General features: G+C 35.7%; 1 pseudogene; it reads left to right on the forward strand.

The window, feature by feature from the left end:
- The first annotated feature begins 936 nt into the window (after window positions 1-936).
- LOC136376310 (glyceraldehyde-3-phosphate dehydrogenase-like) lies at window positions 937-1,928 on the forward strand (annotated as a pseudogene).
- Window positions 1,929-18,837: the final 16,909 nt, after the last annotated feature.

Here is an 18,837-nt window from a genome sequence, read left to right on the forward strand (position 1 = left end):
TATTATATTTTAGTGGCTTCTACATCACTTGCCTGCAGGAGTACGTCAGCATATCAAATTATGTATGTGTGTTCAATGGCAGTGGTTGGCAATATTGATCTACATTTTCCTCTCAAATGAACTGATCACTCATTTAGCTGTCATCTTGCATCTGCCACTGAAAAGAGAGAAGACAAATTGACTCCATTCTTTAAATTCAGCAGAGTTGTTTATTTTCTTAACCACAACATATTCATCTCTGCAGCAAGAGTCAAACCATTCAGCTGCAAAATTAATTAATGAAAACAACCTTTTAATTATTAAACTGGCAGACTGACACTGCTGATTAGATTATCACAGGAATAGTGACTTGTGGAAAATATTATTAAAATAAATCCAGATCCACTTTTATAATAGGAAAGGGTTTAAGCAGCTTTCCTACCAAGAATTCTTTGCTGTCATTTGGCATAGCAGTAGTTGCTGCACTTTTTACTTTTTGGTTATTCTCATGTCATGTGAACAAAACCTAAGAAAGACACCATGTTGAAGTTCCTCTCAAAAAAATAAAATAAGCTCTGAATAAATTACTTTGTAATTGTCTGCTGAGGAGTGAGGAGAAAGAAATTTTGGAAAACCTTTCTTGAAGTAAAGAAAAAAGGAGAAAAGAAAGAAGGAAGTAAGGAAGGGAAGGAGGAAAGAACTTACGCCTGTTCAGGAATAGACATCTCCATGCTGATATGACCAGAAAACAATTTTCATATGCTTCTGACCCGAAAATGAATCTAAAGACTACCCTTGAAATACAAATTCTAATCTTCTGTCATGATATTTTTTTTTCTGTCATGATATTTTTTTCTCCACCTATCTTCCTTCTAAATGAGAACACTAGCAATTTGGCTCTCTGCTCCTTCTGTTCAACTGACAGCCGCACAATACAAGCTACAACCCTGAGACATGATGGTGAAGGTTGGAGTGAACAGATTTGGCTGTATTGGGCACCTGGGCACCAGGGCTGCTTTTAACTCTGGCAAAGTGGACATTGTCACCATCAATGACCCCTTCTTTGACCTCAACTACACAATCTACATATTCCAATATGATTCCACTCATGGCAAGTTCAAAGGCACAGTCAAGGTTGAGAATGAGAAGCTTGTCATCAGTGGAAAGTTTATCTCCATCTTCCAGGAGCAAGATCACACCAACATCAAGTGCGGTGATGCTGGTGCTGAATATGCTGTGGAGTCTACCCGTGTCTTCACTACCTTGGAGAAGGCTGCTGCTCACTTAAAGGGTGGAGCTAACAGGATCATCATCTCTACCCCTTCTGTGGATGCCCCCATGTTTGTGATGGGTATGAACCATGACAAGTATGACAACTCCCTCAAGACTGTCAGTAATGCCTTCTGCACCACCAACTGCTTTGGCCTCCCTGAGACCAAGGTCATCCATGACAACACTGGCATCATGGAGGGACTCATGACCACAGTCCACACTATTGCTGTCTCCCAGAAGGCTTTGGATGACCCCTCCAGGATACTGTTATGTAATGGCCAGACATCATCCCTGCTTCTATTCGTGCTGCCACAGCTGTGGGCAAAGTCATTCCTGAGCTGAATAAATAGCTCACTGGCATGGCCTTTCATGTCCCCACCCCCAATGTGTCAGTTGTGGATCTGATTTGCTGCCTTAAGAAAGCTTCCAAATATAATAACATCAGAAAGGTAGTGAAGCTGGCATCAGAGGGTCCCATCCAGGGCATCCTGGGCCACGTTGAGGACCAGACTATCTCCTACGACTTTAACAGTAACGCCCAATTCTCCACCTTCGATGCTGGGGCTGGCATTGCACTCAGGGACCACTTTGCCAGGCTCATTTCCTGGTATGACAATGAATTTGGCTGCAGCAACAGGGTGGTAGACCTTTTTGTCCATGTGTTCTCCAAGAAGTAAGGACCAGCCCCCTGAACTACCAGCCAGCCCCACTGAGAGGAAAAGAGGCCTTCTGCTGCTAGGGAGTCCTTGCCCCAGACTGATCGCCCAAACACTGAGAATCTCCTGACCTTCACAGTTTTCATCCCAGACTCTCTGAAGAAGGGGAGAAACTTACCTTGTCATGTCCATCAATAAAGTTTGCTGTACCACACCCAAAAATAAATAAAAAATAAAACAGTGGCAATGAAAAAAAATTTTTTTGCATTAGAAAGAAGCCTCTAAAAAAACATCCTATTTATTTCTCTTTAAAGATTCGAAATCTCTGCTACTCAAAAACTATTACACATGTTTATGTCACAAACAAGGGGTTTGGGATCTACTTCATCCTCTTAGTTTAAAAGCACCAAAGAGACAGACAAAACACCAATTCCCTAAAGACCACTTCAACATAAGCTGCTCTGTCACATGTTCCTTTCAAAAGGCTCTTCTATTGTTTAAATGCTTCTTGTTCTTTCCTTTCACAAGAAATTATTTCATGCAAAGCTATTATACAGTGAGTTGCTCATTGAAAAAGAATATTTGAGTACAAAGTACCTTATAAATGCTAAGAAGTGACTAGCCAGGCTGTTCTTACACAGTCTGTTTGTGAAACACCTTTAGTTGTCTAAGGGCAGAGCTACAGAAAACTCAGTGAGTACAGTTTCTGGTACAATAGTAAACATTGTAGATCCATGTCGAGCCAAAGAATTATTCCTGGAGTGTTAACTGTGTGAATAATTTTCTTGCTGTAAAAAAATAAAATTGACTAAAATTTCTTCTATAAATATGAGTAATAAAAACAGGACCCAACAGTATAGCTGAATGATATATTTCACTCACCTTGCCCTAATCCCTATCTGATCCTGTCTTTTTTTTGAAATTTTGATATTTTGTTCATTACAGATTTTTTTGCATTAATTTTGATTTTTAAAAATATTATTAACTCCATTACTCAGTTTTCAGTCCTGCCTTTAAGTTTCACACCTCACGTGAGTACCTCACTCACCAGAGTCCCAGCCTCAAACATTACCTCTAAAGGGCTAGCACTAAATTTCTCCATCACAGGGAAGTATCGTTTTTTAATGTTAATGGTTCTTTAAATTAAAAAGTAACTTCTAGTTTTTTCTCCATGACTATCTCAATACACATAAATTGTACTTAATTGAAAGAATAAATAAACAAAAAATTAAAAAATTTTTAAAGCATCCCTAGTCCTATCACTTAGCAATAACCAACCACTGTTAATAACTTACTGTGTATCTTTCTAGGCCTTTTCATTATTTTTGTTGAGAAAAATATATTTGTGTCAATATGAAAAACAGATGACAGATTGACTGTTTAAAACTTGTGGTTATATAATAAGTTTTCAGATGAGCCATGATTTCAAAGAAATAACATTATTTTATTTTTTTTTATAAATTCACTGACATATTTTTCTAAATGCAGTCTCTGTGAGTGTGAAAGATTTCAGTACCTATGCACATCAGAGCTTTCCTAACCATTCCAAACAACTTTCAATGAAACTTTAAAAAAAAAAAAGAATATATGCTGTTCCCCAAATAAATGTTACAAACACAATTGATTTCTAGGATTAATTTAAAAGAATAATGATGTGTGTGTGTTATGTCTTTCTCTCTTCTCTCATTCTCTTATTCTCTGTATCTCTATATGTGTATATCTAAGCTAACTACCTATCTATGCCTTTAACCTATCAGTAAGTAAATACAAGTGTCATTATTATTAATACCCCCATCAAGTTATTGTAGTAGATAGCATTATGGACTTTGCTATCAGATAGCCTATGTTTGGATATCAAATACATGTCCTGGGGCAAGTTACAATAGTGTTGGCCTAAATGTTCACATCTGTCAAGAAAGTGTCAAATAATATCTATCCTTACAGGGTTGCTGTGAATATTAAATAAAATAATCTTTATAAATGCTTACCATAGTGCTTAGCATTGAGTAAGCTATTCAATGTGCATGTATTGTGATAATTAAAATAAGATTTCTATCCTCAAAGGAAAGCCTAGTAGAATGGGAGAAAAGGTCTTGAATTCAAATAATACAAATGTAGTTATGTAAAATAAAAGAAGGTGGATAAGAATGAGGGTAGCCAATCTTTGGACTTAGAATTTGAAATTCAAGTATATCCAATGTGCTTACTTTATAACCAATCTCTTTTTATGGAAGAACCCTGTAGGGTTTAAGAAATATAATAACCAAAAGGAAAATTAATTCAAAATGACCTCATAAAATGCCTTCTTAGCTACTTTAACATTATTTTTCCAGGAGATTTTTCAGAATACATACAATAGAATTGTAACATAATACATCCCTATATGACAAAGTTGATACATGAACATCAAAATATAATCAAGAAACTATGAACAAAACTAAGTGTTATAATTTTTTTTCTTATTTTTTATTGATTTAAATTTATTGTGTTTACATAGATTCAAGTGTCCTACCGAATACATCCTCCCGCACCCCCGAATTCCACTCAACATCCTTCTTGCCCCCTCCCCCAACACCCTCCCCGCTTTCCTCCAGGATTTGCTCTTCTGCTCTATAATGCTGTTATGTAAATATAATTTCACCAATCTCTTTCCCTTCTCTGATCTCATCCTCTCATTCCCTTTCCTTCTGTCCGCTTTCCCACTGGTTCCTTTGATCCCTCCTCTGCCTCTATTCTGTTCCTCAGTTCACATTGTTCATTGGATTCCTCATATGAGTGAAGTCATATGTTATTTTTATTTCTTGCCTGGCTTATGTCACTTAACATAATAGTTTCCAGGTCCATCCATGTTGTTGCAAAAGGTAGTATTTCCTTCTTTTTCATGGCCTCATAGTATTCCATGTGTATATGTAGTACAGCTTTTTAATCCACTCGTCCACTGAAGGACACTTGGGCTGAACCCAGATCTTATTGTGAACAATGCTGCCATAAACATGGAAGTGCATTTCTTCTTTTGAATCAGTGATTTGGTGTTCTTAGGATATATTCCTAAAAGTGGGATGGCTGGGTCAAAAGGCAGTTCCATTTTTAATTTTTTGAGGAATCTCCATACTATTTTCCACAGTAGTTGCACCAGTCTGCATTCCCACCAGCAGTGCAGGAGGATTCCCTTTTTCCACATCCTCACCAGCACTTATTATGTTTTGTTTTGTTAATGTGCCATTCTGATTGGTGTGAGGTGATATCTCATTGTGGTTTTAATTTGTATTTCTCTAATGATTAGTGGTGTTGAACATTTTTTCTTTTGCCTATTGGCCATCTGATGTCCTCTTTAAAGTGTCTATTCATTTCTTTTGCCCATTTTTGATTCAATTATTTTCCTTGATTTCTCTTATCAATGTTTTACAATTTTCTGAGTACAAGTCTTTAACCTCCTTGGTTAAATTTACAGCTAGGTACTTTCTTTGTTGTTGTTGCAGTAGTGAAGGGGATTGTTTTCTTAATTTCTCTTTCAGACAGTTCATTGTTATATAAAAATGCCACTGGTTTTTGAATATTAATTTAATTTTATATCCTGCCACCTTGCTGAATTCATTTATTAGGTCCAGTAGTTTTTTTACTGACATTTTAGGGTTTTCTATGTACAGTATCATATCATCAGCAAATAATGATAGTTTTACTTCTTTTTCAATTTGGATGCATTTCTAAAATCTTAAATCTACATTCCTCTATACTAGATTCCCCCCCCCCTTGTTCTGTTTACAACAGGACTGTTAACATGTCTTACATCATTGGTTTGGTTGTAATAAATTCCTTGAGGGTTTTTTTTTTTTTTTTGTACAGGAAGCTTTTTATTTCTCCTTCTATTTTAAACAATAGCCTTGTTGGATAAAGAAGTCTTGGTTGTAGGATCTTGTTCTGCATTTATTTGAATATTCTTGCCATTCCCTTCTCGCCTCAAGTGTTTTTGTTGAGAAGTCGGATGTCATCCTTTTGGGGTCTCCTTTGTAGGTGATTGACTGCTTTTCTCTTGCAGCTTTTAGTATTCTTTCTTTATTTCTTAGCTTTGGTTTTTTAATTATGATGTGTCTTCATTTAGGTTTATTTGGGTTCCCTTTTAATGGGATTCTCTGTGCTTCTTGAACTTGTGTGACTTTTTCCTGCATCAATTCCGGGACATTTTCAGCTATGATTTCTTCAATCAGGTTCTCTATCCTTTTGTTCTTTCTCTTCTCCTTCAGGAACCCCTATGATGCAGATGTTATTTCTCTTCCTATTGTAACAGAACTCTCTTCGAGTTTTCTCAGACATTTTGATCCTCTTTTTCTTTTGCTGTTCTGCTTCCGTGCCTTTGCTTATCTTGTCCTCTAAATTGTTGATTCGATCCTCTTTTTCATCCCGCCTGCTTTTCATTCCTTGTAGTGTAGTCTTCATTTCTGCCATTGTGTTTATCATTTCTGTCTGATCCTTTTTGATGCCAGATAGCTCATTGTTTAGGTGCTCATGTTGTCTATCTATGGTTGCTCTAAGATCCTTGATCATCCTCACAATCATTATTCTAAACTCTGCATCCAGCATCTTAGTTATTTCCATTTCATTCAATTCTTTTTCTGGGGATTCCTCTAGTTGATTCATTTGAATTGCACTTCCCTGTCTTCCCATTTTGTCTTGATATAGACTGTTCCTTTGAATATGTTGTTTGTGTAGCTGAGTATAGGGTTGGTGTTGTCTGACTCCAGCTTTCAGTTGTGTAATTTCTAAATCTTCCTGGGATGGCTTCAGCTGTTTATAATCTGCTGTGGGCTACTTGTCTGCTGCTACTGCTCTTTTTGCTGTTTGTGACAATGTTATCTATGCCTTAGCTGGGTCAGGTGTGAGGAGCCTTTCCTTAAGATACCAGTCTAACTATGGTTGTTAGGTCTTGAGCTGATGCTCTGTATCTGGCCGCTGGATGTACCGGCCCTGGAACTTACAGGCAAGAAACTGGTGAAGACCAGTGGGAGTCACCGCTTTTGAATGGCCCTCAGCAACCTTCTTGGAGCTACAGGTGATCCAGAATCATCTTCTCCTCATCCGACACCCAATCCTCCAAGTCGGCCATCTTGGGCTGCTAAGTGTTATAATTTTTAAAAATCAACAAAATGTAGTTAATGCTCAATAAATGGATCTTATTTAGGTTTATATCATAAGTAGGTGCTTTGAAAGCAATATACAATGTATAAATATTTGAGTTGATTTTAAGAAACCAAATAAATATCTATAGTGGAGGTGTATAGAACAGAAAGTGTTAATCTCCAGTCTGAAGTTTAAGTTACTACCAGGAAATGCAATTAGAAAGAATTGAATTGGAATGACGAGATGCCATCTATACCAATGATACCATCCAAGAGGCTCCTGAACACAGATGGAGAGTTTTCAAGAGCATCCCAAAACTTTATTGCAGTGATGTAGGGGTAAATTCAAGGAAATGTAAAAAATTGTGATCCTAGCTAAGTTTAAGTTTAATAACTCCATGATACCCTGTCTAAAGAAAGAATGCACTATCACAAGAGAATTAGACTGCATAGTATAAAATTAGAAATTAGAGGGACAAAATTCTAGCACCGTTGAGAGAAAGGAACACCTGATTATCAAAGAAAAGTGTTCTATCTCTATATTAGCTGTAGATCTATAATGAAGAAACATGCGTAAGATTAATGTTGCTTTCTGTCATTCATCATCAGCCTAATTCACCCAAATCCATTTATTATGGTACCATGATGAATATAATGAGGTTTCCCAAGTACTGTTTATGGCCCTCTCCTGTTAAGAGCTCCAGGGCCTGGGTACTCTCAGGCTCTGCCTTCTACCCACAACTTAAATACATTTTTTCTATCAGATGTCTTTGCTTTTAATTTTATTTTTTCAAACTAGGTTTCTGCTATTCTAACTAGCCACTCCAAATTTTTACTCTAATTGCCTATCCATTTCAGTTTCATCCTGAGTGCTATCTTTATTATTTCAAAAGATAATTATAATTATTTTGTTCAAAAGATAATCCATAACTGAATTAGCTGTCAAATATGTACAATTTTATTGTCTAATGATGCCCTCTGATTCGTGTAATGTCCCAGCAGTGTTTACTGCTACTTTTTGGACATTTAACATAATAAATAATCTATAATAATGTAATTTTGTCTATCTCTAAATTGTACTCATCTGGGAAGTCCTAGACTGGATAAAATTTATAAAAATATGATTTCAGGAATCCAGGAGTCTCCTAGCATCTATTCTGGGTCTTGTTGTGGTATAAAAGTAAGAACTATCAAAGTTGTATCAAAATAATACAAGAGTTAAACTCAAAGGAAATCATTGGCCAAAGATGGAGTCTGAGCATCCATGGGAATAACAATGAAACATATTAAAGCATCAAAATATTATTATGAGTTCATAACATTTTTAAAATCTATTGGTCTCTTTTGGAAAGAGCTAGAAACCAAAAATGTCATTTTAAAAACTGGAAAAAAAAGAAGAAATCTTTTTTGTTTGTTTGTTTTGGGGTAGCTTTTTTTTTTTTAAATTTCATTGATTTAATGGGGTGACATTGATCAATCAGGATACATAGGTTTAGAGAAAATATCTCCAGGTTATTTTGACATTTGATTATGTTGCATACCCATCACCCAAAGTTAAATTATCTTCTGTCACCTATCTGGTTTTCTTTGTGCCCCTCCCTTTCCCCCACCCCTTCCCTTTCTTTCCTCCCCCCCACCCTGTAACCACCACCCTCTTGTCTATGTCCCTGAGTCTCATTTTTATGTTCCACCTATGTATGGAATCATATAGTTCTTAGTTTTTTCTTATTTACTTATTTCATTCAGTATAATTTTATCAAGGTCCATCCATATTGTTGTAAATCAGGGGTAATCAACCCTTTTATACCTGCCGCCCACTTTTGTATCTCTGTTAGTAGTAAAATTTTCTAACTGTCCACTGTTTCCACAGTAATGGTGATTTATAAAGTAGGGAAGTAACTTTACTTTATAAAATTTATAAAGCAGAGTTACAGCAAGTTAAAGCACATAATAATAATTACTTACCAAGTACTTTATATAGGATTTTTGCTAAGTTTGGCAGAATAAATCTTTATAAAACAACTTACTATAGTTCAGTCTATCTTTTAATTTATACTTTGGTTGCTCCGCTGCCACCCACCATGAAAGCTAGAATGCCCACTAGTGGGCAGTAGGGACCTGGTTGACTACCACTGTTGTAAATGATCTGATGTCATCATTTCTTATGGCTTAGTAGTATTCCATAGTATATATGTACCACATCTTCTTTATTCAGTCATCTATTGAAGGGCTTTTTGGTTGTTTCCATGTCTTGGCCACTGTGAACAATGCTGCAATGAACATGAGGCTGCATATGTCTTTACATACCAGTGTGTTTGAGTTTGGGGGGTATATACCCAGTAGAGGAATTAATGTGTATATGCCAACAGTGAAACAGCAGAAAATGAGCTCAAAAAAATAATCCCCTTCATGGGTGCAACAAAAAAAATAAAATACCTAGGAATAAACATAACAAAGAATGTAAAGGACCTATATAATGAAAACTACAAAGCATTGTTAAGGGAAATAAAAAAAAAGACAATGAAATGGAAAAATATTCTTTGTTCTTGGATAGAAAGAATAAATATAGTCAAAATGACTATATTACCCAAAGTGATATGCAAATTTAATGCAATTAAAGAATTTTTCTATATAAACTGTACTAAGAATAACCAAGGAGTTGATGAAAGTTGTTCTTGTAGAATCACTCCAGCTTATAAATTAAAAAGGAATGACAGACTTCTGCTTCCAGACATGATGAAGAAAAAATAATTTCATTTTCCCTTTTGACATGAACAACTAAAGAAACAGACTATACATATAAAAGAACATATTTTTCAGATATTGGACAATAGAGCAGTGCTCTGTGAGAGCAAAGAAACAAATGAGGTTAGCCTTCCCATTGTCCCAGATCACTGCTTGAATGGCCAGGCCCTACAGAGAAGGAGCACCCAGATAAAGCACTACAACCTTGCTGAGTTGAGTTGTTAGAGATCCGAGTCCAGGGAGACAAAGGCAGCTAGAGTTTGTGATGCACGGGGACAGAGGGAAAGAAGCTGCATGGAGAGAAACCTCAGAGATCTGCAGAGGAACCTCCTGAATTATTGGACAAGTACTGGCATAGATATGGATAAAAGAAAAGTCCCCGAGGGTGGGGAAAGAACCAAATGTGTAGTCAGCCAAACTTCACACAGAGCTAGAAATTGTTTATGTTCCAACTAGCTTTAGTGGAAAGACCTTGCAATAAATGGGCAGGAGGTAGAATTCTCAGGAGGGTATTATCTTACTAGTGGGGCATAAGTAATTTTAGACTAAAAGCTGCTCTGGACCCATTCTAGCAATCATAAAAACAAGCCACAAAAGGAACAAACTGATTCCATATAACTTCACAGCATGCCAGAAAAAAAAGTTCAACACTATTTGAAAGAATACAAACAAAATATCTAGCACTCCAAACTGTAAAATGCACAGTTGACATCCAGTAAAAAATTATGAAGCAAGCAAAAAAAGCAATATGAGCAATAACCAGTAAAAACAAACAAACAACAAACATGGACACATACACACACACATACACACACACACAATCAACTGATAGAAATAGAAATGACACAGATGATGAAATTAGCAGGTAAAGACCTTAAAATGCTATAATCTCAAAAGTGTATCTATGTTCAAGAAGATAGAGGGAAACATGCATATTATGACATAAAGAGAAAATATAAAATACAGCCAAATAACACTTTTAGAGTCTAAAAAATATCTCTAAAATGAAAATGTCACTGGAAGGGACTGATAGCATATTAGCTATTGCAGAAGAAAAGACCAGCAAACTTGAAAAGATAAAAACAGAAATTACCCCAAATATAATACAGAATAAAAAATAAACTCATAATTGCCATCCTACCTAAACAAGTAGGAGCAGCTACAAACACACCCAGTGCAGCTCTTTTCATCAAAACACAATCAAGGGTGCCCTTTTCTCTGTGCCAAGTACCAGGCAGCCTGAAATCACTTCCTTCCAGCAGAAGCTCAGCTCAAGTTGATAAAACTCATATGGAGGTGGTAGCAGACATTTACTCGGTCTGGAAGATGAGGATGAAATACTGTAAGACCTTAAATGCCACACTGAAGAGTCTACAGCTACCTTTGAAGTAACATTAATAATGAATAATAACCCTCACTGTCGATTTATATTTCTTAACCGGTGTTCCCAAGATACTTTATTTGATCATTTGATAATTAAGCTATATATTTAAATACCATAAAAATTTAGGTGATATAATCATTGCTTTCTTTTTATTATTAAATGCATGAATGCACACACAAAACCCATTAGGGTCTGGCAGATCCTCTTCTTTCAAACTTCATTAACTCTTCTGTAGACATTGCATTAGACAGAGAAAATGCCTCAATAAGCATTAAAAATGTCACTAGTTGTTTCCCTTAGCAATTCAGAATCAATCTGTACTTTCATGAAATGTTTTATTTTGGAAAAAAAATGGCCTCTTCTTCGGTAAGACTAAGAATTTGTATTGTCCAAGTACAAACTTGCTCTGCAAAATAAAGCCTAGGTTAGTGTATCACACTAGGTTATGATTTATAAAATGGATAGTCAGTATTTAAAACGCAACAATTCACTTCATAATGAATTCTCAAACTTTGAAGGCTGTTTGTCCAGCTAGTTAATTTATCAGACATGATTAATCATGTCTGATTAATTAACCTTCTGTCTAGTCTTCTGGCTATTTTATTATCCGGCACTGACTAACAGGGAACGAACAAAGAAGTGAAAAAGAAATGAGGCCCAGTTGTCAGCAGCTGAGGGTCATGGGTCTGGAAGATACAGGATTAATGGGGTCTTTATAGACTAACAATTTCCTGTTTTCAGATTTTTTCCTATGTTTTCCCTAACACCATTATCATAAACATTTGAGAGTTTCTTATATAAAAAAAGAAAAACTAACCAAAATTTTATCTGAACCAACACAAGATACAATATTTTTAAATTTTACTTTAATTTTTTAAGAAATAAAATACCAAGATAGACATCTCTGCTAATGAAAACTCTTAATCTCTTGTGATTTTGTTTGTTTTAGAATTTATAAACTTCCATTCCCTGTTTTTCATTTCAAGAAAACAACAGAGGGTGTATGACAGCATCAGTTCTAAGCACTAAATCAGCTTATCCTCCATGGTGACCATAGCCCAGTCACAAAATGCTTTCTTTCCAGTCCTATTATGTTCAACAAGCATGGAGAAGTTTACTTTTCTGGCAAAACATTCAAGATATCATATATCATTTTGTCTTTTGCCTTAACCTTGTGTGCTGTCTGCCATCCATGCAGAGGATTTAAAGGTGAAACACTTCAACAGCTTCCTGCACCTCTACACTCTGTTTCTTACAGAAGTTGACCTTTTCTATACCACTCTGCAGGCAGCCAGTAAAATGTTCCTGTTTTGAAAGTTTATGCTGTCTTCTCTTATGGCACCTTATTTTCACACAGCTAATGTACAAATGTGTAAATTCTGTGTGAATGGTCTTGAAATCCAACTGGTAGAAAGTACCAGTTTATAAATCAAACTCATTGTGGTCATTTTTATTTTCTTTTATGTGAAATCTTCCCTAAGAGGAAATAATAAATTTGTTGAGTAAAAATCCAAGAACAAAATGTACAAAGCTCCCTGTTCTAATGAAAGCATTTTATATGGGTATGAAAGCATGAGAAGAAGAAAAAAATTATAACATGGGTTGTTGAACCAAATAATCAACTAAGGAGTTCTCTCTAAAGCAACAGTCAACACCTAGCATGCACTTATGGGGTTGTTAGGCAACAGAGCTTTCGGCAGGATTCTTTCTGCTTAAACAAGTTCAAGGTCAATGAAACTGAATGAAACTCAAAGCTATCAACCACATTCTGCCATAATGCAAATGACATCTTTTCAAGACTGAAGTTCTTGTTTAGGTAAGTCGTAGTTATGATCTCAAATTCTTGGTTGCTTTAATAGAATCACCTCAAGAGAAATAAGATTCATAACTAAAATTTTTTAAAAGAAATGTTTTAAACATACTAAATCTGAAATTATGCCTTTGTTAAATCTTACTGTGTGTGCTTTGATTTTTCACATGAATTCATCCTTGATTTCATGGCCTCATCTACAATTATGCCATCAGTCATAAATTATCTTAACTCTCATCTGGATTGGTATTCCTTTTCTTCATTGGAGACTCCCAATTAGCCTTAAAGTATTTACTCATTGATTCTAGAACAGCAAGATGTTAGAGACGGAAACATCTTACCTGTTGGTAGCACTGACCATTTGAGACCAATACAGTAAAGCTCTTTGAATGTGAATGGTTTGTAATTTTCCAGTAACTTCTGATTGCCTCCAAAGAACAAAGTAAATTTTACCAAAATAAGCCATCCCAAAGCATTCAGTTATGTCCAGGTTTCCAAAGTTATCAGCCAGGGTACAATAACAGGTTTATCATGACATTGCCTCTTTCATTGTGATCACCCAACTAGACTACCACATAGACTGCCTATTCTAGTATCATCTAAACACGTTTCATTCCTTGACATCCCTGTCACTCATATTCCCAATCTCCTAGTCATCCACCTTGGTTTGGTCACTCTCCTTAACTAGCCCTTTTGAAGTAACTTCATTACTAGTCCACAAAAGGCTGCATATTGCTCACCCATTGATGACCAAACACATGTGCTGCCATTTTTCCAGAACAGAGAGAACAAAAATTCCAAAATGACTGGGTATCCAACTCAAGAGGCTATATCTGAGTTGATCCTCCCATTCTGATGTTCATTTAAGAAATACCTTCTGCCATAACTGATGAGCAAACTAATCTCTTTCTTTTAAGGATTGCAATAAAAATTATTTCTAATTCTCATTTTTTTTGAGCTATAGAAACTAGGTTTAATATAGTTATCTGAAACTAAATCAAAGATTGGCAAACATTTTCTGTAACAGGCCAGGGAGTAAATATTTTAGGCCAGTGGTCAGCAAACTCAGTCAACAGAGCCAAATATCAACAGTACAATGATTGAAATTTCTTTTGAGAGCCAAATTTTTTAAACTTAAACTATATAGGTAGGTACATTCCTTATCAAGGTAGCACCCGTACATGGTATTTTGTGGAAGAGCCACACTCAAGGGGCCAAAGAGCCGCATGTGGCTCTCAAGCCACAGTTTGCCAACCAGGGTTTTAGGCTACTTTATATATTTATGGTATATTTTGTGTTCTTTACTCATTTTCCAACTCTACTTAATACCTGGTTTTCACTTTGCCTCAAATTTCTGTACTTCCACTTTGTGAAATGTATACTAGCTGAGGCCAGATAGCTCACTTGGTTAGAGCACCATCCTGAAGCGTGGAGGTTGCTGGTTCAATCCCCGGTCAGGGCAAATACAGCAACAGCTCTTTGTTCCTCTCTCTCTATCTCTCCCTTCTTCTCTCACTAAAATCAATAAATAAAAAATTTTAAATGTATGATACTCATCATATTTTTCTGATTATGAAATTAATAAATCTGCAATGTGTAAAAACAACAACACTGTTGGATCTTGTAGGCATTATACTGAGATAGGTGAGACAGAAAAAGACAAATACTGGATATCACTTATATGTGGAATCTAAGCCAAACTTGGAGAAACAGAGTAGAACGGTGGTTACCAGGGTCTGTAGGGTTGGGGGAATTGGGCTGATGTGAGTCAAAGGGTACAAATTTGCAGTTGAATGATGAGTAAGTTTAAGAGATCTATGCAAAGCATTTGATTATAGTCAATAATACTGTATTATATATATATATATATATATATATATATATATATATATTTTTTTTTGTATTTTTCTGAAGCTGGAAACAGGGAGGCAGTCAGACAGACTCCTGCATGCGCCCGACCATTATCCACCGGGCACGCCCACCAGGGGGCGAATGCTCTGCCCATCCCCAGCGGCGCTCTGTTATGATCAGAGCCACTCTATCGCCTGGGGCAGGGGCCACGGAGCCATCCCCAGCGCCCGGGCCATCTTTTGCTCCAATGGAGCCTCGGCTGCGAGAGGGGAAGAGAGAGACAGGAAGGAGAGGCGGAGGGGTGGAGAAGCAGATGGGCGCCTCTCCTGTGTGCCCTGGCCCGGAATCAAACCCTGGACTTCCGCACGCCAGGCCGATGCTCTACCACTGAGCCAACCGGCCAGGGCCAGTATTATATATTTCAAAGTTGCTAAGAAAGTAGATCTTAAATGTTCTCACCACAAAATGAAATGGTAATTTTGTGATGTGATGGAGGTATTAGCTAATGTTAACAGTGATTATATTGCAATATATAAATGCATCAAACTAGTATATTTTACACCTTAAATTTACAAAATATTATATGTGAATTATATCACAATAAAATAAAAAATTTAAAATATAGATATCTATATTAATTTTTGATGATAAATACCATTTATTGAGCACTTGCTACATGCTAAATGACAAGTTTTGCATGTATTAGCTAATTTAACCCTCACAGAAATCTTATTACTATTTTCTTTATTTCACATATAAGGAAATTAAGACCCTGTGTTTAACCCAGGATCTCACAGCTGGAAAATGGTATTTGAACCTAAATCCACTTTATAATTTCACCATCTTGAGATAACTACTAGAAACATTTTAATATATTCTCTTCACCTACACATGTTCTTTGCATATGTATGTATGTATGTATCTATATATTTTATTGGAGACTCTTTACATAATTTTACATTTATTTAAGTTTTTTGTGTCACTAATTAATATTTGAAACAGAGGTTCTAACAGCTACATAATACTCCTTATGTTTATACCAAACTGTATTTAAGCTAATTATCCCATTTTTTTTTTGCCAATTTTGGTTTCTCAAACAAAATTGTGACATTCTTACACATAGAGTTTTACGGTCATCTCCAATTACTTATCTAAAATAAAATCTTAGAAATAAAGCTGCTGATTTAAGATATATAAATATTTTAAAGCTATTATTCAAGTTTCCAAAATGTTTTCAAGAAACACTGATCAGCCTGACCTGTGGTGGCACAGTGGGTAAAGCGTCGACCTGGAAATGCTGAGGTCGCTGGTTCAAAACCCTGGGCTTGCCTGGTCAAGGCACATATGGGAGTTGATGCTTCCTGCTCCTCCCCCCCTTCTCTCTCTCTCTCTCTCCCCCTCTCTTTCCTTTCTAAAATGAATAAATAAATAAATAAAAAATTTAAAAAAAAAGTTAAAAAAAAAAAAAAAGAAACACTGATCAGTTTATTCTTGTACCAAAGTCCAAATAGTTTATATATCGTATCCAAGATTAATTAAAAATAAATATTTTGAAATCTATAAATTTTTATTGGATTTGCATTAGACTCATAGGCTCACCTAGAGGAAAGAAATATCTTTTCAACCAAAACTATGTTATGTCCACCATTTATTCAAGTCTTCTTTGTAATTCAGTTTTAATTTTTCTTCATTTAGATTGTATGCAGTTTGGAAAAAATTTATTACTAAATATATTCTATTTTTTTTGTTTAATAGAAATCATTTCCCATTATATTTTAAACCTGATTTTCGACTGTATAAAGAAAAGCCACTTAGTTATGATTTTATTCTTTTTAATTACTATTTAACTATAACAGAAAATCTTATTTCTTATATTAATTCTATTGTATTCACTGTTCTAGATGTCAATGTAAAGATCAGTAGAGAAGCAAATATTATTATCTAGGTGAAGCTTCCCAACCCTCTCTCCCTCTTTCCTGCCCTTGGATTTGGCTTGTCCGTAGTACTCTGGGACATGGTATACCAAGGTGGAGGGAGACAGTCAGCCAGCAGGAAAAAGTACTTTATCACTAACATGGTTTATAACTGCAGGCTAATAGCAATAATAGAAAGCAGATACACTTATTCCCTGTGCTCTGGGGCAGACTTCTCCTACCACTGCCCCTTGGTATATCATAAGTCTAATGGTACCCTGAGTGGGCCTAACCCAGGAGTATATCAGTAGAACATCGCTCTTGGTTCTCTTAGGAATGGGAGAGCTACATGGCCAAGAGTATATGGGGGTGTAATGAACTCAGGAAATGAACCTAGTTTTTTCTTTTTTTTTAATGTGAAATCCATTTGTAAAATATATTTTAGTCTTTTAAAAGACTGGTTAATTCAAAAAGAATGACCATGTTTGTCACCTTATCAAGTGTTGTCTTACTCTTTTAAGATTGATGTTATCTCAATATCTGTACATTATCTCAATATTGTATCATTATTGACTTATCTTTGCTTTATAAACCATGTACACCATTAGTTTTTTTTCTTTTTTTTTAATTTTTATTTATTAATTTCAGTGAGAGAGGAAGGGAGAGAGAGATAGAAACAGGGACATCAAGCTGCTCTTGTATGTGCCCTGATCCGGTATGGAACTGGCAGCTTCTGCGCTTCAGGACGATGTTCTAACCACCCAAGCTATCCAGCCAGGGTTGTGTACACCCTCAGTTTTGGATTTGCTGTGTTCCCTAGAGTATATATTTTTTTTAAGAATTAGATATTGTATTTCTCATTTTATTTCCTTTGTCGAGATACTCTAAGCACAGTGTTCCACACACATATACACTTTACCCCACTGCACACAGAACTGCCTGAGAGTCACAAATGCTGGCTGGAAGCTCTCACTTCGTTGCTACCAGCTTGATATATGGCCTTAGTAAATTCATTGCAATCTCAGCCTTGCTTTTTCATCCTTAAGGTAGAAAGTCAGGTGACATTAGTTCTTAAAGTCTCCTATGATTCCTGACAGCCAAATTTGGCTTCTCAAAGACATAGTTATTCAAACAGCCAAATTTAGCTTCTCAAAGACATAGTTATTCAGCTTATGGTTTACCCATGTTTTTTCTTCTCTTTCTGCCCATGATGAACCATAACATTTGTTAACACCTAGCCACATAGGAAAAGCCCTAAAACGTTAGAAACATGAAACTCAAGAGCCCTTATTCGTTTTCTGAGTTACTCATCACTCGAACTACTTGGAGACGTCTGGATTATTCATTGTGATAACAAATGGCCCTGCACCTACTGCATCCTCTTCTATAGCATTGTCACTTGTACAACTACAATAGCAATGACAATAAATATATGTCCAAGAGCTTGGTTTCTTCATTAGGAAATGAATGTTTCCTCAGTAGGAAATTAATTGAAAATTATAATAAATATTTTTATTTGTAGTCATTTATCATTTAAAGCTTAAAATAAATCCATAGCAAAATTGAACTGCTCTGAATAACAACGAAAAATACATAAAATTCTATTTCTTTGAATTCTGCCATGACTTTAAAAGTTTTGCTGTATAGTTGTCCTGCCTTAGAAAATACAAAGGAGGTTGGTCTCATGGATTTTGGTTGGTCTCATGTGTAACTGGATTTTATCAGTTACACATCCTCAAGGAATTATAGAAGAGATATGTTAATATTTTGGTCAGAGAAGGAGACCTGAATCACTCACTTGAGATATAAAAATAATTTGTATTTATTTTCTTCCACATGTAACCCCTTCATGGAAAAGTCTTTGGAAATGACAACATGACTATGCATTTTGACAATTTACTTACCAGGGCTATAAGTTGTCTTGTAATGTAATACACTGTTATTATTTTATTTCACTGTTATTTTTTTAAGTAGTTAACCTCCTGGTTTTTTACACAACAATTAAAATCTTGAAGCTACATATTACTATATGGAGAGATGGGAAGAACAAGCTGTCAGCCTGTGTGATCTGCCTGGGCCTGACCGCTTTACCTGCAGAGAAGCAATGTGAGCA

This window comes from Saccopteryx leptura, chromosome 6 (genome assembly GCF_036850995.1).
Source record: "Saccopteryx leptura isolate mSacLep1 chromosome 6, mSacLep1_pri_phased_curated, whole genome shotgun sequence".
NCBI classification, from domain to species: Eukaryota; Metazoa; Chordata; class Mammalia; order Chiroptera; family Emballonuridae; genus Saccopteryx; species Saccopteryx leptura.